This window comes from Periophthalmus magnuspinnatus, chromosome 1 (genome assembly GCF_009829125.3).
Source record: "Periophthalmus magnuspinnatus isolate fPerMag1 chromosome 1, fPerMag1.2.pri, whole genome shotgun sequence".
Classification (NCBI taxonomy): Eukaryota; Metazoa; Chordata; class Actinopteri; order Gobiiformes; family Gobiidae; genus Periophthalmus; species Periophthalmus magnuspinnatus.
In genome coordinates this window covers 13,431,500-13,457,335 of record NC_047126.1, presented here as the reverse complement: position 1 = coordinate 13,457,335, position 25,836 = coordinate 13,431,500, and positions in this window count along the sequence as shown.

Sequence of the window (25,836 nt, the reverse complement as noted above, 5' to 3'; positions counted from 1 at the left end):
AATGTTTTAATTACACTGGAATAAAACCAAGACATGTGATTACAGACACAATTATATTAACTGGTAAACTCCTCTACTTTTAATCTGAAAATGAAGACATAATGAAGAGTAGCAGCATGTGTCAAAGAAAAATGAAGAAAACAATGTAAAACCATACAGGCTCATTTGATTAGGTACACCATTATTACATATTTCACATCATATACGCTGTCAAGAATCCTTTATAAACAAAAGAACGGCTGTTGTTTTGTGGGGGTGAATTAACGTATTCCTCTTATACAAAATGCAAGATGAAAGAAGTACCAATAATCCTGTTAAATAACTTTTAGCTTCCTTCAGGCAGCAATATTTCTTTTGTTACTCTGCATGAAAAGTGTTACTATAGCCTCGTTTTCTCTGGTTCACGTTGGAGCAGATCGGAATAGGCAAGTGTCTCCCCTGTCTAAAGTGAACCGCCCGAAGTGGACTCTGGAGGATGCCAGCTCCCAGCTCGGTACGGCTCCTTGATTTGTTTAGCTAAGGTGTGGCTATGCAAAATAAATGTAGTGCTAGGCTGCTTGCAACAGATGTCTCCCGTTTAATGATGCACGGCACGCCCGTCAAATACGATAATATTGTTTTTCCAGTGCATAAGAATTCTAATATGAGCCAAACCCAATGCATTACATAAAGACAGGTTAAAGCATGGCATAAGAGCGCAGACAAGTGAAAAAGATGCACAAAAAACTAATGATAAACCGGAAGTAGTTTAGTTTTTACTCCAGCTTCAGGCATGTTTTACAGCGCTACAAACTTGGAATTACTAAACATCTTTTTTTTTTTTGTGGATCTCTCTCTCTCCCTCTCTTTCTCTGTCTTTCTCACTCTCTCTCCATCCCTTTCCCTTTTTCTTTCTCTCAGTCATTTCTCCCTTTCTTTCTCTCTGCCTTCCTCCCTCCTTCTTTCTCTAACCATCCCTCCATATCTCCCTCTCTCTTTCCATCTCTCCCCCTCTCTCTTTCTCATTCTCTATCCAGCCCTCTCTCTCTCTTTCTCTGCCTCCCTCTCTCTCTATCCATCCCTCCATATCTCCCTCTCTCTTTCCATCTCTCCCCCTCTCTCTTTGTCATTCTCTATCCAGCCCTCTCTCTCTCTTTCTCTGCCTGCCTCTCTGTCTTTTCCTTTCTTTTTCTGTCTCTCTCTCCTGCTGAGAAGTGAAAGGTCCCGGCTCCCCAGTGCTCTCCTCAGGGTCTGTTTACACACATGCACATGTTTGTGTTTGCATGCGCTTCTCTTCTACCTTTAATTGCCTACGAGGGCTTTGACCCAAATTAAAATTCACTTTTAAAAACCTTGCTAATGCACCGCCGTTCCGCTAGACATGCAAACACATCTAAGATCCCACCTCAAGGCCAAAACAAAATGACTGAAAGATGAAAAATTATGCGCTCATACCAAAATTATGCACCCACACACGAATCTTCACCTTTAGAGCTGTGTCTCCCTTAGCGTTTAATTAATCAGCCAACAGTTAAAATCCACTCCTCCTTGTCCATCATGGAAATACATTCATTCAACAGCACTATTGGTGATGGCACGGTGAACTGCAATGAGAAATCCACAGGAAAACGAGCCAGATAAGCAGAAATGATGGCAAAAATAAAATGGCGGTGTGCCGAGGGGTTGGGCGTCAGTCATTGACAGAGTATGGGTGAATGTATAGGTGAATCCCTGAACACAGATATGAGAGACAGAAGAGCTGACACAGCAGGCAAAGCACATGTGGCCCTCGCAGATTTATGGCATAAAAGCACTCACTCCATTATGTAAGATGGACTATAAGTATTACTGAAAAGAGGGGGTTCAAAAGGCAGCAGTGGCATTCAATGGAATGTGAAGTGAATATATATGTATGTATTTCCATATACTTGCTTTCACGATTTGGATGGTCACATGAGACATAGTGCGTTAGTGCATACAAGCTGAGCAAAAAAAAACACACACACAAACAAAAACATTGCTTACATCATATTGAGGTTTAGCTGAGGACTGATTCCAATCTGATCGAACCAGACCAAAGTACCAGAGAATGGTTGGTGGTTCGATTCCACTCTCAACATAAAGATCACTGGTTCAGTGTCAGATCCACTGGCCCACATGTTGATGGTGCGATTCCAGCAGAACAGAATGCTGTTGTTGTGTCCTTGGGCAAGACACTTAACCCACCTTACCCCCAGTGTCTTTGTACAGTAGTGTATGAATGTGTGTGTGAATGGGTGAGTGGTTCCTTGATGGAAAATGCTTTGAGAGCCTTGAAGGTGGAAAGGCGTTATATAAAAGTGTGACCATTTACCTTTTTGACCAATGTTTTCTCCTTCGATTACCAGATAAGATTTAAACCAAGTGAAAAATGGGACTGCACAGTTGCTTTACTAATTCTTAACTAAGACTAACCCAGTAAATGGTCACATTTTTATACAGCACTTTCCCACCTTCAAGGCACTCAGAGGTCTTTACATAAAGGAACTATTCTCTCATTCACACACACATTCATACACCAGTGTGCGCAGACAATGGGGGCGAGGTGGATTAAGTGTCTTGCCTAAGGACACAACAACAGCATTTATCTGTGGGAGCTAGAATCGCACCGCCAACCTGTGGGTCAGTGGATCTGGCCGCTCGACCCATGATGTTTATATGTGAAGTGGAATTAAATTGGATGCCTTTAGTTACCAAATGCTTAGTTTTTGGCGTTGTTAAGAAAAATGGAAAAATGTTATGCGGCATGTTATGCTTTTGTGAGGTCAGGCCAGGACCAGGAAATAGCTTGAGAAGATCTAGCATCTATTTATAGTTGTTGTTTGTGAACTGAAAACAATATTAAGACACTTTTGGAGGTCGAATAAGGAAAGCATTCATAACAGGTACATGGACTCACACAGAGAAATGACCCTCACTTGAACCTATTCTCCAAACAGATTCAATTATCACACGCCAACAATAATAATGACCTACAAAATAAAAGCTTTATTATTCCTGCTATCGTTGTCATGGTAACAAACATACCACACAGTTTTTCACGGGACTGCTCTCAAGTGCCAGGCACAGATGAACAATATGAAGGTAAAATACACCCAAACTCAACCCAATAACAAGACTATAGCAGTTATGACAAAAACTCGGTGCAAAAAAAAAAAAAAATTATACAGCAATTACCACATTTTGAAAGGTAATATTTTTAGTTCATGCAGCCCTCCAGCGCCACATTTGCAGTGGATTCATCACTTTAGTTTTGTTTTTTTTGGGGGGGGGGTTTACCACTACTGTCAAGGCTCTGTTATTTTGCTTTACACCTCCTCTGCTTGTCCCTACTAAGCCAAGTGTCAATGCTATATTAAAACCTTCCATACACATACATTTGTCTGTTTACATTGTTTACATACAGTTTTTATGTGTAATGCATCTAGTGTCTTATATAAAGGACAAAAATGAATAGCTACTTTATATTAATTATCTTTTAATTATTTTTTTTTTAATTTATTTGTTTCAAGCCAACATATTGTGCCTACAAACTAGATGAGCTGCATTCAATAAAGTGTCCTGAATGTGCTATATTCACTTTAAATGTGCATTTTAAATTCACAGTAAATTCATCATATTACAAATGTGTCAAAAGAAATGTAAAATATGAAGAAGCGTTCAGAGTACAGACGCTCACGGATCTTATTTGCTGTGACATTTTACACAAGTAGGATATTTGTGCAACAATAGAAAAACCATAAAAGGATGTTAGCACTTGGTGACACAGGTGAGAATCAGATGAAAGTATGAAAATATGCAAATATGTCCCACAGAGTCACAGGACCAGGTGAGAAACGCAGGTGATGTAGCTGATGCATTTGCATGTTGAAAGAAGCTCCTACGTGCTAAAGAATCATTTTATATGCAACTCTTACAACTCCAACAATAATCTGCAATGGAGGGAATAGCAAGGTGTACAAAGTACTTCTAAAAGCATAAATCATGCATAGTACTAATACAGCTTCTTCCCAGGTTATTCTTATCAGTTTCAGGTCATTCAAAACATTTACATTTGCCTGTCTATTGACACATACTAGAGACAGTACTCACACAGCAAAGATCAGTTGTCAAAACTTGTATAATACAGGGCCTTAATATATGCTACAGCATGTTCTATGGACCCTCTCTCTTTGAAAAGGAGAATGCACTGGTAATACACAATAGTAAATGTTCGCATATGTGTAGATTTTGATTTCGTGTCATATCAGTTTACTATTTATAGCTATGGAAGCACTGAGTTGATATGCAGCAGAAGAAAAAAAAATAAAAAAAATAAAAAAATATGAACATACTTTTGCACCAGAGTAAAATAACTGATCATTAATGACTGTGGAGTGCTTGAAGAGCTCGCCTGGATAAGTGAAGCTGATAGGAGTGTGATCCGGGCCCCACACAATGCAGCCACATGTGGAAACAGCTGCAGAGTCTTGTGCCATTCAAAAGGTTAGCCTCAGCACTAACACCTGCTCTCCCTCTGCACGGCACAATCCAACAGCATCACACCCTATTCATCTTCTCCCATAAGCCCCTCTGTGGAGCATCATGGGTAATAAGATGAGAGGTTAACTTTAGGAAATATTGGAAACTCAACTTATTATTTGTTGCATCTTATATTTGTAGAAAATTCACATCTCTAGTTTGTCTTCAGCTTATATTCTTACTCATCATACATGTATCAAACATGATCTATATGGTTCAGGGTTTTGTTTTTTTTTTAATTACAGGTGTTTTCTTGTTTTAAAATACCTTGAAAAACTTATTGTGAGAGGGGTGACATTCCCAAAGACTGGTACTGCATACTAGCACAGTGGCACAGCCTGCTTTTCTCCATGGAGATAGACAAGTTTGATGTGGGACATTTGGTGCAATGCATAACGTCTCCATGGAAACAACCAAGTGATAAACCCCTCTCTTTAAGCTTGTTCAGTAAGATAGCTGAGTGAATAATCTCCTTGGGGGTTGCCAGATCCCGCATTAGAAACAAACTTGTGTTGTGCCCCAATGGCAGCTATTGGCATCCCAGTTTAGGTCATCATTAAAGTTTAATCAGCTGGACCACAATGCTGAAAACATTCCCTTACCATACCACCCCACAGTTTTAAAGAAGGGACAGTCTCCAACCCAGGAACGCTTTCACCCTCTGTATTCACGGGGATTCAAAATTTAAACAACTTCAACTGACAGAAAACTACTCTGGTCCCCGATGGCCAGAGTTTTATAGAGACATGTTCTACTCAGATCTGAGGTGAGGACAGGTGCATGGTGTTGTGTGTCTGCTCTGGGGGAACAAATGTATTTTAACAATTGAAAAATGCAGTGAGACAAGGTGAACGGATGAACTGAAAAAGAAAAATAAAAGTTTGTCCAACTATTCACAAAAAGCAGCACAAATTCAAAAATTGCTGCTGAAATGAAGAAATGAGGATCTTCACTAGAGTTGAAGCACACTTAGCACTTTGTTATAGACACAAGATTAGAGAACAGCGTGGAGTTGAAATGTCAGGTCTGACAAGTGCGTGCTCAGATAGAGATTCAGCGGTGTCCTTTTAAATCTCTGAATCATATGATATTACATCGTACAACAGCGGTGTGGGTTAGAACAACTAGTGCGTACGTAAGAGGCATAGACACATAATAGAACCTTGCAGTCATCTTGTCACGGCTAAAATTCAAATGCGACATTTTCTTTTCCAGCCTTTTAGCGACGAGGCATATTAACAAGGAGCTGAAAGGTTATATGAGAAATTATGTGCAAGGCTGTGTGTATTTTCTAAGTGCTAACGGCTTCAGGTGTTGTGAAGAACTTTGCGTATAAGGGCATGGAGGGAGATTTTAGGAGTTGATAAAGGAGAGAGTGTGGTTGAACAAACATAAGCGAATCCAAAGGAAAGCACAACAATGTTTTCAAAAGTAAAAGTTAAAGGCGCTCTCTTTAACTTTTCTGTTGGAAAATACAGTTGTTGCTGTTTAACCTGGAATGTTCCACAGTATTGCATTAAACATATCTATTTAGCATTTATTTTATTGAGTGTGTTCAAAAATACATTGAAAAACATGGATTCTTAGCATAGGCTGTATATATGAATGGACATAACATGACAGGAACTGAACATTAGCGCACTTCCGGCTCCGTTGATTCTGGCTCCAATCCACTTTCTATTGAAAAACTGTTGGCCCTCTCTCTGTAACAGCTGCTGTCAGTCTCGTCATTTTGGTCTTAAAATGTTCATATTAATCCACTCTTTTTATTATTATTGTGTTTATTAATTATTATTTTATTTATTATGAACATGAATAATAGACCTGTTGCTAGCATTAGCAACAGATTTGATTTAAAGAGCTGCTAACCACCTGCTCTCTGCTAAAGCAGCGGTAGGGACATTACAGTATCTTCAACAGCCTAGCTCTGGATTGGCTCTTTGGTTGCCATGATACGCAACTGGAACTCAGCTCCACATTTTCCCTTTACTGTAACTGTAACCCTGTAACACTCTAACCTCAGTGAACTTCATTTGACTGGAATCGAACGCTATAAGTGACATCTATTCACTTAGTCCACTTCTTTATACAGTCTATGACATGTGACATCACATACTTCTCCATGGAAATAGTTAAATTTAATGCCATTCTGTGGAACATTCCAGGTAAAGTAATAGCATCTCAATAGAGTCAACCAGGTGGCATACCTTTCTCCAGAAAAGTCACATAATGCAACTTTAACAAAGTGTGTGTGTTTTTTGCCTTTTCTCTTCTCCATCCAGTCCACATAATGATTCAACACTTTAAATTGCAGTGTTGTCCCCATAGTCCAACCAAAATTTTCTGGTAGCAATTGTATTTCTTTGTGTTTCTTTTCTTTTTTTTTTTTCTTTTTTTTTCTTTTTTTTTTTCTTTTTTTTTTGTAGGATAGTTTTTTTTTTCTTCTTCTTTTTTAATTATTATTATGTATTATTTCACTATCTATGTATGTACTATATATGTGGATTTTGGTTGTTAATACACTATATACTAATATATTGTAGTACAAAAATACTTTCCAATTATTCCATTCCATTGTCATCATATCAAGGGCAGTACATGTTAACCACTTGTTAACATGGCCTTCCCATAACAAGTCAAGGTTTTATTGAAGGGTGTGAAAGGAAAAAAAAAAAAAAAAAAAAAGTGATATATGGAGGTTTTTTTCCGTTTTAATTTTACACTTTCACCATATAGGGAAAGGAAATGTCCCACAGCATGACACTGTATACTTATACAAATGTATCTCTGAAGATTTATTTATTTATTCTTAAATTAATATATTTTTTATTACTAAAAATATGATTATGTATATATTTATGTATTATTTTTTATTATTATTTTTTACTGTAGATTGTACAGGGGGTTGTAGTTGTGGTTGTAGTTTGATGTTACTAGAGTTCCACAACATTTTACTTCAAAATATTTCAAAAGTATAATGAATTAAGATTATTTACGACATCACTACATTACACATACAAAGATTACATTAGCGTTACATCTCCACAGTTCTTTGACTTGTAAGCAGACACACAAAGACACAGCAGGCAGCCGCTTGACTTGAGTTTGTGCTCTCCTCGGGTTTGATTCTGATCTGTGGGCCACTACTGCACAATAAAGCTTTGATGCAATCAGCAGTGGGTAATGTACGAGTGAGCTACAGCTGCGAAAGTCTGGGACAGAAGCAGACCCAGAGAAACTAGAGCTGGCACACAGAGGCAACCCTGCAGCAGTGAGTGTGTAAAAATCACAAAAGTAAACATTACTTTGGACTGGGCAACTGTTCTGTCAAGTACTTTTTTCCCCTACTTTTTCATTTGGCCATTCGCTGTTTGTCAGGGGTTGCCACAGTGATACATGGAGATTTGGCAGATGTTTATGCCAGATGCTCCTGCTGTCGCAACAATCCTCATTAAATTATGGATAGCTGAGTTTTAGATGACATCACAACATTCTTTAGGCCAATAATATTAAATACAGATGGAGGGGGGCAACTGGGAACGCCTTGGGGTCCCACTGGGGTAGCTGGAGGAAGCGTCTGGGGGGAGGGACGTCCGAGAGTCCCTGCTTAGACTGCTGCTCCCTCAACCTGGCCTCGGAAAGGTGGAAGAAAATGGATGGATGGGCATCTCATATGCATATTATTAAAATGCAGATTTTTGTTGTAATACAGTGAAGTCTTGGGTCTTGTTACTAATAGAAACCCTCAGGTTCAGCATTTGTGAATTTCATGGCATTTTCATGGCCTTATTCCTGAGTTCCTGTTTTGACCACTACCACCAGTTCATTGTGCTGTTATGATCAGTCAAGCGCTTTATGTTACAATTAATGCTATTATGCTATTATACTATTGATGCTATAATTGTGTGCCGTATCCATTATTTCCTCAGTCACACCACGACACCCACTATGGAGACAGACATATTAGTCACAACCATAGAGTGTATGGGCGTGATTCCAGCTCCATCAAGTCTGGCTCCAATTCACTTTACACTGAAAAACTGTCACCCCTCTCTCTGTAACTGCTGCAGTGAGCCTCGACAATTTGGTCCTAAAATGTTCTTATTGACCCGCTCTACATGATCCTGTTGTTTTATTTTGCTATTTTGTCCGTAAATCAAGATTTGAACATTAATAACAGATAAATCAGGTGCCTTCTTTCCCCGAGGACGCTCCCGTTAGCAATAGTTTTGATTCACAGTGTTGCTAAATGCCTGCTCGCTGCTAAACCAGCTCCTGCTCCGGATTGGCTTGGATTTTTGCATCTGTATTTCTTTAAACACTAATCGTTTCTACAAGCTTTACCATAGCTTATACACAGTTGATTGCTGTTCATGTTGCTCTGACCAATCACAACGCTACTTCAATTACTCCTTTGAACTGATTGGTCACACCCAGCCACAGCCCTGTACTCTGCTGCTGTGGGTAAACGGAACTGAAATACCCTCTCCTCGCATTCGATAGTTTCCTGGAACACTAGAGGAAATAGAAACATTGTAATCACAGGTGAAACTAGACCTAACCAAAGACAGGAGATTGTTCAGTTTGCATTCAGCTCTTTTTGTTTGTAGTCTGCTGAATTCAACAATACAAATGAGTGGTTATATAAGCAAAAATAATAGGTACACCGCTCTAATGGTGCAGAAAACACTGCTGAGTTCAGGGATACTTTGAGCAGCCATAACTGGTTAACTGATGCATTGTTTTGTATTTATTCATTTATTTATCTTGTTTCTTAAAGGTCCCTTATTATGCTGTTTTCTGATCTATGTTCTAATGTTGTTTCTCATCAAAAACATACCTGGAGTTATGTTTTGTTTCATTCATGCATGTTTAACATACAAACCCAGAATAATTTGGCTGTTTTCTTCTCTCAAACTGAAAACACTCCTTTCCTCTTTGTGATGTCATGTAGTCATACAGGAAGTGCTCCACTGTGTTATAAAACTTCACCTTCACTAGAGTCATTTGGATAATTTCAGACCTGGATTTGCCAATCTCCACTGAACTGAAGGTAAAAGGTACTGGTGATAACTTAAAACTACCAGTTCATGACATCAAAAGGTAGAACACAGCATTTTGGAGATGTAGACAGTCTAATAATGCTGGGTTACTCAATGAAAACCCAGTGAATGAGTTGATGAGGTAACATTACAACATGGCTTAACACTCATAGGAGGATTTTGATACTATAGGACTTTTACAGAGTCCTGTATGTATGCTCTTCAATTTAAAATCATTACTCTTATATTCCAGAGCAAGTATCACATTCAGCTTTCTGACCCACAGACCGTATTCAAACAAACAAAACTGTGAACATTGTTTTTAATGTAAATAAATCATTGCAATTTTAATCAGTAAAAGTAATATTATAACATATGTACCTATCTGTGTATATCTTATGTAATATTTTCTAAACTTCCTACATTCACTATCTTTAAAGCCCCTATATTACGCAAAACTGACTCTTGTGAGATTTAAGCCATGTTATACTGTTGTTACCTCATCAAAAATCATACCTGGGTTCATGTTTTGTTTCATTCACACATGTTTGAGTAACTCTTTATTATTAGTCTACATCTCCTAAGCTCAAAATGCTCTGTTCCACCTTGTGATGTCATGAAGCAGTAGTTTTCAAGTTAACAGCTACCTTTTATTGAAAAAAGTGACATCTGTGTACTTTTTTTCCCCTTCTGCTAAGACCGAGATGGAAAAAATAAAATCACGCTTCACTCGAATGTCACTCAACATTAGAAAAAACTGTAAAAATCTACCTCCAAAGTAGCTCTAAAACCCTAGACTATTACATTCCATGGATTATTCACAACAAAGCAATGGGTGGTGTTGCGTCCTATACATACTTAATGTGTGCTAAATACACTAAATGCTTAATATGCTCTTAAAGAAATGCATCTCATCCCCAGTGGCTCTGAAGTAAGTGCAAAATCTATCTGTAAAAAGAACATTAATCATTTTCATCTTGTTCAAGAGAGGCAAGAGATAAATCACGATAATAGTGTCGGCAAAACCTATTTAATTTTCTATTTAAATACTGTTACATAATGAGTATATTAGGCCCATGTTGTTTATAGCTTTAACATCGACTCTATATAATGCTTTAGGGAGTGGACCACCAACTGTTCTGCAGCATCCACACAAATCCTGCATATTTAGGCTGAGCTCTTTTCTCAAATTGAAAACACTCTCTTCCGCCTTGTGATGTTGTGTGGTAATAGAGGAACTGTGTTTTTAAACTCCATACAACTTCCCTAGAATCATTTGGATCATTTCAGAACTGGATTTGCCAAACTGAGCAAAAGGTACTACTACCAAAGGTGCATACTACCACTACATGACATCACAAGGTAGAAGAGAACATTTTGAGCTTTGGAGATGTAGAGAGACTAATGATAAAGGGTTGGTCAAACATGTGTGAATGAAACAAAACACAACTCCAGGTATGTTTTTGATGAATTAACAACATTATACCATGGCTTAAATCTCTCAGGAGTCAGTTTTGCGTATTATATAGGACCTTTACGTAAAATAAGCGTTATTGTTCGGCCTGTACCACAAAATCAGGGAAGGCCATGCTACCTTGCAAAAGCCCAAAATCATCTGATCTTGGAAGCTAAGCAGGGGCAGGAGATAGGCAGCCCTGCTTCTGCCAGTCTACCCCAGGGCAACTGTGGCTATATGTCAAGCAGGTGAACAGTGGACTCGCATGCAACACAAGAAAACACAGCCAAACTCCTTGTCTTGGCGAATACATCAGGTTTATTGGAAATACAGAGCCTGCGTATCTTCTAGATGAACAAACAAGATGAACAAATGAAGTGAACAAATGACAATCTACCAACTCAAACTCAACACAGGGAGAACATAGAATATAAAGGCTACACCCCTGATTAGCAATGAACTTTAGGTGCGGGGAAAACAGGGAGGCAGCAAACAAAGGACTGGAACAGGCTAGGAAACGAAGCTGGACTGAGGATAAACAAAACAGGCCGAAAACAGGCAGAACTGTGACACCATATTAGTATAGAGAGAATTATTAATCCATAAAACTGGAAAGCGACCGCCTTCAAAAGTGCTACAAAAGAAGGTGTATGGTAAAAAAAAACAAAAACAAAACACACCTATACTACAACCGCTATAAATCTAAACTAGTCATTTTTTTTAGAAACCATTCCAGGTTTGGTTACTATGTTACTATGTTTCCAACTTGACCTAAAACTGCAAACTCATTTTTGTTATATTGCAGCCTGCAAGAGCCTCTGGTTTTCAATTACAGAGGGTTTGAAATTCCCCAGCCTCTTCATGGTATTAGTGTTGTGAGAGAAACAGTGATATCTGTGCATCCATCCATAACCCAGGAACACAGAGGATAAGTAACTCTTTTTAATAAATGCGTCTCACTCCCTCACTGAATCTAAGCAAGTTGCAATACAGACTATAGGCCTAGTATTAGCAATTCTTTTTGACAGAGGGGAGCCTTTGTTCACCTGTTTTACATGTTGCACACCACCGCTGGATCAGAGAGGCCATCAAGATCTGCAAACGAGGTTGTTTCCCCGATCCAAGTTTTCCAAGTGCTTCGCTAAACTTGTCTTTTTCTTTTTGTATTATGGATTAAATGTGACACAATTACTTGGTCAAACTTCTATTCTGCTAAAACTGGCTTGGACCATGCCATATGAAGTGAATAGAATCTCAAGGCATCAGTCCTAAGCTTCAAGAACAATAAAGCCAGATGTCCTTGGTGCATGTCCTTGCAGTACCTTAAACATTCCTCACCATATGCATATTGTCAACATATGTATTTACATGTAAAGCGCCTATTTACCTGTTGTTCTGTATTGTATTTGAATAGTGTTCCCCAGCAATACTGTAGAAGCATTATTGCAGTATTTCTAGCCATGGCCATTGGCATTCAGTGCCAAGGTCTAAACTTAAGTAAACTCAAAGTTCCAGTGGGGTTTTTGTGTGAATGTAAAAAGAAGGTCTTGATTATCCCAATGTAATATGCAATCTGAATGTATAACAATCAAAAAGCCAACCCCAGCCTAGTAAATTGTCTCTCAGCAAGGGACACTGTGTAAAATAGTATGTAATAATCCCTGTGCTTGGAATAGTTGAATTTACAGACCACGAGAGAAGCTGCTGCTCTCTTCCTCCTCTTGTCCAGCAGCTGTGGAGCTAGTTTCTGTGGAGGAAGATGAAAGAATGACTTTTGCTCATTGATATAAATAAATGGAGAGAGAGAGAGGCAGTGTGGGAGGGGATATGCTCGGGGCAGAGGAAAAGAAGGAGTAGAAAAGAGGGATGGAGCTGGCCACAGGGAGACAGAGAAGAATGGAGGGATAGACTGACTGCGAAAGACAAAGAAAAGCAGAGACAAGAGGATTCTGGGTGTACATGATAGGACTTTTTACTTTGAGGAGTGAGACATTTGGGAACTGTACTAAATTATGTTATATTCACATAACACTATATTTACACTTATAGCTGTAAAGTGCAAAACAGAAATAGGAAAAGATCTCTAAGGTGCAGAGTAATTCAATTTGTGGTGTATTTTTAATGTCTGCGGGGGTCAAACTTAATCTAACTTAGTGTAACTTTAGAAAAAGTTAAAAGGCTAATTAATTACCTGGATTCATGCTCTTAAAAAATGGAAGTGAGTATCAGATTGTATTGTCTTTGTGTTGCCTCGTTCCTACTCCATTTTGAACATGCTAAAACGTATTGTTGCTTTAGTTTAGAGAGTTCTGGACAAATGAGAGAGTCCACCGTCTCATGTTGCTTTAGCATTGATTATGTATTTTAAAAAGATTTGTGCTGAATTTTGTTCAATAGAAACAATTAACTGGATTGTTTTTTTCCAAGCTGTTTTTACTTGTATATTTTGTTTGAACAAATAATAAATGTGTTAAAAATAAACCCCTCGCACTTTTCAGCAGGTTGCAAACAATAATAAAAAATACTTTTACTCAGTCCAGTTGTAGTGAAGTAGAAAGTACAGATACCTGCTCTCAAATGTAGTGAAGTAAAAGTAAAAAGTATCCACTGTAAAATGCACTTAAGCAAAATACAGATACCTAAAATTTGTACTAAAGTAAAGTACTTTGCAACTTTTACTTTGTTACATTACACAATTGATGAAGACGCAAATGTATAGCACAAATATAGAATTGTATTAATAAAGGCGCATGGCTATATTCTCTGTTTTTATGGGTTTTAAACCTCTAGCTGAAACTAGACTTTATTCCTGAGCTGACTCCACTGATGCAATACAGTCTGCATAATGTGCATTCAACCCTCATTTCCTTTCCTATTGTTTCTTTATGAGCCCATCTTTGCAATATTACTCTGCTGCATCCCTCTCGATCTCTGCATATCCCTGTGTGTTGGTTCTAATCTCTCCACCTGTGCTTGTTGCTGCTGTACATTTATATGAAGCACCAGTTAACCTTTCCCTCCCGTCTTAGGCCTTGGCATTGCAGGATTTTATTAACTGTGGCAGATGATATATTACCACACTTTCCACCAGAGATTACATTACCTCCTTATTCCATTCCTTATCACCTCTCCTCCCTCCTTACACTACTTCCTTCAACACCTCTTTCTGTAATTGTTACTATTGCTCCAACCTGGAAGTATCCACCTTAAAATTACATGGAACAGCCAAAATGGATCTGAGCTGCGGGTGGACAATAGAAGAGATGCATTGTGGGTAGGACAAAAAAAGGCTCTGGGCATAAATGGGAAAGTGAGAGTGCAGTGGTAGGGCCAAACAAAATGGCCAGGCAGAATTTAAAAGGTCTTTATTTTGCCATGAGGGCAGCATTTCACCATTTCGGTCCTGCCAGTCTCACTGTAGCCAACAGGAACAAAATAGTACAAGATATAATTACAGAGGAACTCTCCATTGGTGGAATGAATGCCAAAAGAAAAGTTCATGTCAAGGTTAGTTGATTATTGCCTAGGCTTTTACAATACTACACAAATACATGTGCAGGGGCGGTGCAGGCGGGTTTGATGGGGCACTAGCCTCCTCTAGATGGCCAATTGCTCCCCCAAAGATTTTTGCCCCACTTTCATAGCACATCTAATCTTGACTAAAAGTGCTGTTCAAAATGAGACTCTAATAAAAATAGACTTCCATATTAGCTTTTAGAAATCACTACAGAGTGCTAGCTACATTTAAACTTGTGTAAAACAGCAAAGCAAACGTGGTAGGGGGTGGGAGGTATATTCCATTGTTAAAAGGCTTTATATTAACATGTTAAGTGAGCACCCACATTGAAGACCCTAGCCCCCCTTAACCTCTCCAGTCAAAAATGTCTGGCGCTCTCCTGTATATGTATAGTCTGTTTTATCTCAGATGGATAAGACTGACAGGTGGATGAGCCAGTCAGGTAGATGCATGACTGGGCAGTATCAAAACAAATATGGCTGTTTATGAGGAAAAGGGAGGGTGTATATTTAGTGTGTTCTTCAGACAATTTAAAATATAGGTTCCATCCAATTGCCTTTATTTTGAGCCTAATAAATTGCAGTAATAGCAATGTGACATGGCTGATAACTTTAGGGAGAGTATGTGGTGTGAATGCCAAACAGAATTACTGCGTGCTGAAAGTCAGGTGATATGGGGTAGAAGTAAGTCTATATCTGTGGCTGACTTGCATGCAGTCAACATGAGTGATTGCTTATAATAAAAGGATATTTGTGTATATTACATCGGTTTAGTGTTACTAAAGGCCATTCAAGGCCATTAGAAGTGTGACATAATTGAGTTGTTTTCTAGTCTCGGTGTTGAGACGACCTATGGCACTAATTTGATGGGCAGCTTTTGGACGAGCTGTGGTCCTGGGAGAGTGTGCTGCTCCCCTCTCCAGTCAGTCACCTTCATAGACCCTGACACCGCACTGCTTCCTCTAATTCAAACTTCACATTCAATCACACTTCATTTTCTCATAAATCCTGTTAGGGCCCGCCTCTCTCCCTGTACTCCTATTAGGTGATTGTGTTTTAATTTGGACCGCCGAATGAGGTATTAGCCACCGCCAACACGTTAGCCATGTAATGTTGAAAATGAGCTGAGCAGCTGTGGCAGTTTATCCTTATTCAGTCACTCACTTATTCAGCCATTGAGCCACACGCAGGGCTTGTTTTAACTAAATTAAATCCTGCTACTTCTCCATAAATGAAATGAGCGCAGAAAGAGCCGAGTGGCCTAGCTGTCCCGGTGCAGACGGGATGGCAGGAGGACTACAGGCCTGGTGCTGTTAAGGTTGATGCAATGGAGACATACTAACACAAATTCATACACATTACAAATAGCTGATTGCACCCAGAAGCGAAGCAGAGAATGTGGCCCCTGGGTAAGCCTGTATTTCATTTTCTCATTGATATATGCACAATTTTTGGAGGACCTCTTTCCTGCATTAATTTTAAGTTGCAACACTTCATTGCAATTGCCATCGAGCAAAGCTAAAGCATTAACATTAATTAGTAGCAAGGCAAAAGATAAATTAATGTAAGTGACTTGCACAAGTAGGTTGTAACCATAGACTGTATATATAAATAGATACAGCTAACCTGCAAGCTGCCTTCCAAATAGGAAGTGAACATGGGCGCGATTCCGGCTCCATTGATTCTGGCTCCATTTCACTTTCTATTTTCTATTGAAAAACTCGGCCCTCTTACCGTAACTGCTGCTGTCAGGCTCGTCATTTTGGTCTTAAAATGTTTGTATTAATCTCTGCTACATGATCCTGATGTTTTTTATGTGGCTATTTTGTCCATAAATCAAGATATGAACATAATTTCAGCTCCAGATTTGCCCCTATAACTGCTAGCCTCGACGAGCTTTATCCTGTTGGAGCTGAATGCCATGGGTCACGTCACACTCCCTTAATCCACCTTTTTATACAGTCTATGGTTATAACAATGGCATGAGTGATGAGTGAACATTTAGCACAGAATCTTAGATTATAATGCCAAATTGCCATATTGCCATTCAGTTATAAGACTGCCAGGCCCGTACCACATCACTACCCTGATTCTTACCCACCCATCCAGCCCATTACCAATTAAGGTATAATTTATCCATTAAGGAAGCTAGAACGAGGCCACAGCTGAGCAAATTCACTGTCGCATTAATTCATTAAGCACAGTTTTCCTCAACCTATAAGACAAGCTTTGAAATTGGACTGTGACAAATGAATACAAAAATAACAGAAAATTTTAGCGGACCTATCTGAGGAGTTGAACCCACAACCTCAAGAGGCATGAGTATGAACCACTCTGCCAATGGCCCTCTGTCACAACTACATCTACTATATGATAGAATAATGATATTGAAGGGGAACATACTGAAATGTCAATCGACAATAAAAATTACTTGACTGAACTCGATGCCAAATAATAGACTTAGTAACTCTGAAAATTGTGAGACTGACCTTATGTGAAAATGTTAATATAAACTGATTCAAAATGGCTGACCGCGAACAGTAAGTCATTTCCCTGAGCCGAAAACTGACAAAGCAGCCTTGTGCGAGGAGAAGGTCAATAATGTGAAGCGTTAATATGCAGCTTGGGCCTTTTACAGCTTTGAAAGGATTATAAGCAAGTTTCATCACATGAAAGTAGGGCCTCCTGGAGGGTTGGCATCTTTGATATCAAGATGTGATCCGAATTTGATTGCAACAGTACAGGGAAAGTGCAAGGGGAAGGAAAGCAGTGGAGATATACAAAGATGTGGTACAGAATAATCTAAAGTTAAAGGGTTGAAAGGGAAGTCTCAAACATTTTAGCAGAGAGCTGAGAAGGCAATACATAAAAGCTACAGTGAAATGAAAATATCTGAAACTGTTAAAAGTTGTTGTGCCTAATTCTATTGCAAAGATGTTGAACAAGGGATAATATACAAAGACAACTAAAAACAGATGGTTAGCTTTTTATTCAGATTGCTGCGGCTGATTTTTATGGCTCAGATCATAAAATCAATCAAACTTATCATTTGTATTTAAACTAGAATATACTCCATCTTCATGTTTTTGTTTTAGTTTTTGGTGGTTCCTCTTTATCCCTCTCTCACTCAGTCACTCCTTATTCTCACTTCAGTGCCTACTTTAAATCTCACTGATAAAGGCTTCATCAGGCTGTCAGTCAAATGGGATGCCAAGCAGAGACTGATAACACTGTTGCAACTGCAATTATCTCGAGCTCACAAGTCTCCATATGTTTAGGCTGGAATTTCAACTCTTTTTTCTCATTGAAAATATATTCCCCATCCCTTCTCTACACAACTTGTCCTGGTTTGGTCCTGCAGTCTTATGTAGACTTGGTTTTGTCCTGTTCTGTCCGGGTTTAGTCTCCAATTTTGATGCAGCATGCACAGTATTACTTAGGAGATAGTGGGGCAACAGTGGCTCTAGTGGAAACTGCGCGTGTGTGTGTGTGTGTGTGTGTCGCAGATTGGCAGCTTCACTTCCATCAGTCTGTTCCAGGGCGACTGTGACTACAATAGCATTTTACCACCACAGACAATGGAGTGAATTAATAATGCACAATAAAGCGCTTGGGTCTCGTGAAAGGCAATATATAAATCCAATTAATTATCAACATTATTATTATTATCATTATTATTATTAATAGTAGTAGTAGTAGTAGTAGTAGAAGTAGTAGGAGGAGTAGCAGTAGGAGGAGTAGGAGGAGTAGGAGTATTATATATGGTATTATAAGGTTATGGTGTCTTTACTTGTACCCTTGGGTAAATTTGGTTTGCAGTGGTTAAGAGGCATCAAACATACATCTGTATATACACATAATAAACAGGCAAAATGTATAAAACAGTGCTCCAAACGACCTTATTCAAAATATCATGGCAGCTGGGACAAAACTGCCTCTGTATCTTTTGGTGCTGCATTTTGGCACAGCCAGTCTCTGACCCAATGGCAGGTACTGAAACAGACAGTTCAGGGGTGGCTCTGGTCCTGCATAACACTGGAGCTTAGTCTCTGCAGCTGGCTGGTGTACAAAGACTCCATACCACGCTTTGACTGTCCAATCAGCTTGCCCGCCTATTTCACAGTTTGTGAAAGTACATTTTTGTTCTTAACCGACACACTATCAAACAAGGATGTCAAACAGAAGGCTGAAATGGGTTCTGTAAAAGCAGAGTAAAACAATTATATTAGAGTTATATCGCGGATAGCCTGAATCTAGGATATCTTGGTGTTTTATTGTTCTTTTCCTGTGTATCATGTTATATTTGTTTTTAGTTGACTTTTATGTAAAGCACTTTGGGCAGCTGAAGTTGTTTTAAATGTGCTATATAAATAAACTTGAATTGAGTCTTCTCCACATTAAAAGCTGAAGGTTTCCTCAGGCAGTGCAGGCACTGGTGTCCCTGCACACTGCCTCACAGTTGGCATCAAAATTTAAAACAGAGTCAATAATCATGCCCAGATACTTATACTGGCTCACCCACTCCACTGTTTGACCTTTGACCTGTAACTGTGTAATGACTGTGGATGCAAGCCTAGCTCTGCTTGCCCTAGTGACACTGCAATCTCAATAAAATAGGCTATACCATAACCTTAACGTCCACACCATCAAGTGTTGGATGCAAGTTAAGAGACTTACTTTGATATATATTTACTATTTTCATTTTAATATAAATGCTGTTGCCAGTAAGGCAAGGCAAGTTTATTTGTATAGCACAATACGTACACAAAGTAATTCAAAGTGCTTTACAGAATAAGAAAGACATTAAAATCACAATACAACAAATAAAAACAATCATGCATAATCACCATAAAATTTACATTAAAAGAGAAGAGTGCAGAATAAAAACCTTTCAGTCATATGTAAAGATAAACAGAACCGTTTTGAGCCTGGATTTAAACATTCTCAAAGTAGAAGCCTGTCTGACATCTTCCAGGTTTTAGCTGCATAAAACTGAAACGCCGATTCCCCATGTTTAGTCCTGACTCTGGACACCAGCAGGAGGCCGGTCCCTGAGGTCCTCAGAGTGCGAGATGGTTTATATGGCAGTAACATGTCGGAGATGTACTTTGTTGCTAGGGCATGGAGAGACTTGCTCACAAGCAGAGCTGCTTTAAAGTCTATTCTCTGAACCACAGGAAGGTCTAGTCAGGACCCAAGCAGCAGTGTTCTGAATGTACTGCAGCTGTGTTAAGGCTCGTTTGGAGAGGCCAGTGAGCATGCCGTAGTTACAGTACTCTAACCTACTGGAGACAAATGCATGGATATGTCTCTCCAAGTCTGGTTTTGACAGTATACCTTTGATTTTTGCAATGTTTTTTAGATGGTGAAAAGCTGCAGATGTTATTGATTTGATGTGGCTGTTCAAGTCCATTGTTACACCTAGATTTCCAGCCTAATTTGAATGTTTAGCGAGAGAGACTGGAGGTGACTGGTGACACTTTCTCTATGTCTCTATGGCCAAAGACTATGACTTCAATCTTGTCTGAGTTTAGTTGGAGAAAGTTGTTTTGCATCCACACACTGATCTGTTGGATGCAGTGGAAGAGTGAATCCACTGGTCCATATTCACCTGCTGCCAGTAAGACATAGATCTGAGTGTCATCTGCATAGTTGTGGTAGGACACATTATTGCTGCATATTAACTGGCCTAACGGCAGCATGTGGAGATTGAACAACAGTGGTCCCAGGCTTGACCCCTAGGGCACTCCACAGGTCATGGATATTTTATCTGAAACACATTTTCCAATTACAACAAAGCACTCCCTATTTTCTAGATAGGACTTGAACCAGTTTAGTGCAGTACCAGAGATGTCCACCCAGTCCTCTAGTCTCTATAAGAGGATCCCATGATCCACAGTGTCAAAGGCAGCACTCAGATCTGACAGGATCAAGACTGAGACTTTGCCTGCATCAGTGTTCAGGCGGGTGTCATTTGTCACCTTGATAAGAGCAGTCTCAGTGCTGTGGTGGGGTCTAAAACCTGACTGGAAAACATCAAAGGAGTTGTTCATTTGGAGAAATAAACACCTTTTTTCAAGGACTTTATCTAAAAATGGTAGATTTGAGATGGGTTGGTAATTGTTCAATATTGTGGCTTCAAAACTGCTCTTTTTTAGGAGAAGCTTGATAACTGAAGTTTTTAAAGCTCTAGGGAATGTTCTAATGGCAGCAGAGCTGGAGGGTTTGTTAATCTGTTTATTGTTGCAAACACGGGACACGAGAGTTTTTACTGCAACTTCCAATAATGTCAGAAAAATACCTCTAACTTGTTCTACATAAACTGTGGTTGCACATGTACATCTTTTCCCTGTAAATTCCATAATGAACCAGCAGCTTTGACTTGTGCCATTCCCGCTTGGCCCTCCAGCACTCCCTTTTCTCTGCCCTGACCAAGTCATCATTCCTCCATGGCACTTTCTACTCATCTTTAATCATTTTAACCTTCATTAGGGCAATGGTGTCCAGAGCATTCAAAGTTCAACAAATCATCAATATTGGAACATGAGACAGTGCATATTGTTGTTGTGTATTTGAGCAAAACACATTCAACCTTGATTGCTTCTTCTATCATATGTGGCAAGGCTGTAATGGACCTGTAATACCTGAGAAAAACTAGTTAAATGAGCTAGGAAAAAATATAACAAATACAACAAAAAACAAAAAAATTAAATCTCCCTTATAATATTCTACAAAGTGTTTATCTTGAATGATTACATCAAATGCACAATCCACAGTGTGAATCATAACTACTACCTTTATAATTGTATTCTGTGCTAATTGGTCATCAGTGGGTTAACGATTCCGTCCAAACAAGGAGCTGTTTAAGGCTGGCTGCCGTAAGAAGTGGCCTGATTGCGTTGAATGATTTGCTGAAGTGCTGAAGAATAGAATAAATTGGGTCAGTGAAGATAGATGGTTGTGCTGTGATCATCCACTGACTTTCAAACCATCGATTTGACCCTTATCTTCGCTGTTAATAAGAGGTTGCTTGTCTCTCGGACAGCAGTGGCTATTCATACACAAACACTTTAGAGCCTGTTACTTTTTGGTACAATTTGAGTGAATGTATTGGGCTTGAACATCAAAATGTGCTTAAAATGCCCAAAATTACAGGTTTGGATGTATGTCTGTTATGCATGTAAGTACCAATCAGCGGTAAGTGCTTCTATACAATGCATTAGTCAAGGAGGTTACTGTTGTAGTATAAATTGTAGTAGCCTGAGAGTTGAAGAAGCATGAGCCTGGAGTTTTAACACAGGAGTTCTTTATTTACCATAGGTACAGGACCCAGCACCTGGAGACATGAACCCTCAAGACATTGTGATAACGTTGCCCATTCCAGCGTAGTATAGTCCAGTTTGGTTATGCTTCCGTTGTAGGGAGTATTATACCTCTGATAACGTAGGTCAATAGAACAAAGACTGAACTCATAAGTGACCTCATTACAGCACAGAAATTAAATTTCTCTAACAGTTATGTGTTGGTTTTTCATATTAGCAAGAAAATTAGGCTCCTAGGAATTTGTTGAAATTTGTTGGAAAATTTGAAAAAATTGTGTGTGTTTTTCTGAGGAACTCTAATGGGTCTGCGCATATTTATGTAGTATATTTTATGAATATCTTTCCAATGCTTTGAGCTTTGTTATTTACTGGTTATACATTGCAGCATAACTGAAATACTTTTTGTGAATTTGTGTGTTCAAATTACTACATAATATCAAGTGGATAGGTTGACCCTTTTGAGATAAAAAAAAAAAAGCTTTGTATTAGTTGGATATTGTATTTACCCTGCAATTGTGTTGTGACCTATATTGTTTACATGAAAGCTATAACTGACAAGTAACTAAGTAAAGATTCTTAATTACTCCATAAAACTTTTAAGTGTAAAGAACATATAATCTCTTCCCACGCATTTAACAATGTTTTTCTTTCCCTTCCACCACATTTGTTTTGGTTTGGCACATGGAATGCTCTGGAAGATTTGTCATCCTCTGATCTGTTTATAATGTGGTGCGGGGCGGCCATGACACCTAACCCAGATAAATACTGTAATTATCAGGCTGAGCTCTTCCAGCGTACCTGTCTGCGCATTGTCTCCCGTATCCATCACTCCCCATACACACACATACACATGCATACAAACAGCGCTCTTCTGATCTGTCATACAGGCATCTATCATAGTCTATGTGATCCAGTCAAAGTGAGATTTAGTGCCATGCCCCGGAGAGGTAAGCGCGTGGAGGGGGAGTCCATATTAAATTGTCGACTGAAGTGGGCCAGATTGCGTTAGGCCAGTCTATCCATTCATCTCTAGGCTAATGCTCTTTCTGCCTCAATCCATTTCATAGAGAGGCTGGAAGGCAGAGGAGGGCAGAAAAGTAAAAAAAAAAAAAAAAAAAAAGTAGACTATTTAACTTAGGCGATAAATAAGACTTGTTTATAAATACATCGTTTTTGCCTGATTAGTGTTGAAATTTTAATTGCGCCATAACGCAGTGCTGCTGGAAAGATATCAAGTGTTTAATGATGAAGATGAAGACTTTGCCTTTTTGGTTTTGCCAGAAGACACATCGAGTTCTATCTATTTCTAGTCAGAACTTGAGGCAATCTATTATTGGTCTGATTTTATTAATGCTTTCAAGCTAATCTTTTGACAGACAACTGCCAAAGGTTTTCTCATGCAGTCAGATGCCTTAAAGGTGTATTATGTAAAATGCTGTTGACATATTTGAACCATAGTGATGAAATCCAACACTTTTTTTTTTTTTTTCATTTCTGCGTGAATTTTTGGTAACACATAGGATTAAATTTATGACATTAGCCACAAGGGGGCAGAATTCAGTATTATATAATAGTTAAATAGATAAAAAAAACTAAACAAAACCTATATCAATGTTTACAAATACAGATTATTAAAAAAAAAAATGCATGCAGTGAGAGATAAAGTTGACCGCAACCACCTTTTAACATGTAGTACTCTCACTATAATCTTAACACAAGTGTAGGGTCCACTCTTACTGTGGATGAAACACGACCTAATGGAATGAAACAGAACAAGTATGTAGCCTCCTGTACATAGCTGCAGCTTTTGTACTAACAAGGCCCCTGATAATGAGGTAGAGGAGGTGAAAACACACATGCATGAGTGGGCACATATCCACACATGTACACACCATAAGTAACACGATCAGCACGCTCTCATTTCACCATTACCGCGTTACAGTGGCTGTTGCCGTGGTGACTGCAAGATTTATTTCCCAATTAAGACTTAGCGAACTTGCTCACTTACAAGCAACTAATACCGAGGCAGCACATAAATTACCTCGTGGGTCTATTATTTGCTATTGAAAACTAAAACAATTTTGTATCTCCCAGACAAAAAGTTTCTAAATTACTTTCTTCTAAGAATTTTCAAGTTTACATTCTTGATTTATTTAGTTTGATTTCCATTGTTTTCCCTGCTCTTTTGTGTATATATTTATTTTTGTCATGACTAAATTATCTGTTTGCATGCCTGATCTAATTGGCAATTATTGTAGCCACAGGAAACATTGACGGCTGCACACAAATACCTTGGGGATATAGTTTTTCTCCTAATGATAAATCACTATAGTCATCTAAACTTTAATTGTTATAAAGTTTAATTTATGTGATTTATTAATTATTTTTGCATGTGTCTAAATATTGTGTAATAATGCCTGCTACTTTTAATTGGCAATTAATGTGCTACCAGAAAAAGATGAAATCCAACAGGCTTTGGGTTCAATAACAAGCTTTTTCATCTATCTCGCACCAAATGAAGATAAACAATACACGGATGGATGAGGGAGTCGGCGGCAGGCAGGTGGGACCGTAATGGAATCAATTAGAAAAACAGCCAATGATTTATATTCAGTGTTGATAACAAAGCAAGCTTAATTTACTTTTCTTTTCCTCTCTTACTGATATCATTTGTTCCTAATGCTTATGCATGACTCACAATACTTTAATGTTCCTTTCTTTCACAGTGTGTATCCAAACGGGCGTGCATACATTGCATTGTGTTTGTGAGCAAACAAAATGTTTAATATAATAACTCATGCAATATTAATATGTAGGCTATATTAGCGGTGTTTTGATGAATAATTTGTTTCTATGTTCATGTGTGTGAATGTGTGAAATTCAAATTGACAGGTTTTCAAATGGAAATGGGCAACAGTAGCTCAAATGTTAAAGTATTTGTCCACTGTTCCAAAGGTTGGTGGTTTGAATCCCACTTTTGACTTAAAAACATCATTGGTACCACTGACCCACAGGCTGATGTGATTCCAGCTCCCACAGATGAATGCTGTCATTGTGTCCTTTGGCAAGACGCTTAACCCCCCTCGCGCCTAATGTCTATGTATAGTGTTATATGAATGTGTATGTGAACAGGTGAGTGTTTCTTTGATGTAAAGTGCTTGAGAGCGTTGAAGGTGGAAAAGTGCTGTACAAAAATGTGACCATTTACTATTTACCAAATGTTTAACATATCTTTGTAATGAAGGCTGGCAAGATACTGTACTACTGTACTACTGTACTACTGTACTACTGTACTACTATTGTACTGCTTCTTCAATGATTCAAAATCTATATTCAAATAAATTGATCAGCAAGTGAAAATCTTAATCAAACAGTAACTTGTAACAGTTTGCAACAATTCATGAATTTAGAGCAGTCCTTTTTATGTTATCATGGTGGTATCGTAAACTTACCCACTACTATGAGCTTTCCACTGAAAATTGCAAACTGTAGATGTAGACAATGTAAAATACTACAGCATAAATATGGTCAAAATAGCATCAAATATAGCAAAAGTCAGACTGACTCAGTGCTAAGTTAGGGTTCAATTTAAATCAGTGAAAAATATAAGAATAATTGGAAATAAGAATATCCAAAATATCCAAATTAAAAAATAATAAATGGAGTTAATATGATTGACTGAGTTTCATATATAAGACCACACCTCAGCCTCCTTCTGCTCCTCTCCAATAAACCACAGCTCACCTCAACCACACCTCTATTACCCAGAAGCCCCATTTATACAAGCCTATCCCAGCAACACAATCTGTCTCTGCTCTCTCGAACCCCTCCTTCCCACACAATGTCTCTTGTTAATTTTTCAGCCTGAAGACCTCACCATTTCATATCATCAATAAATATCTTTATCTTTTACCATTGTTGTGGCATGATCCTTGCTAGTGTAATACATATTAAAATCACA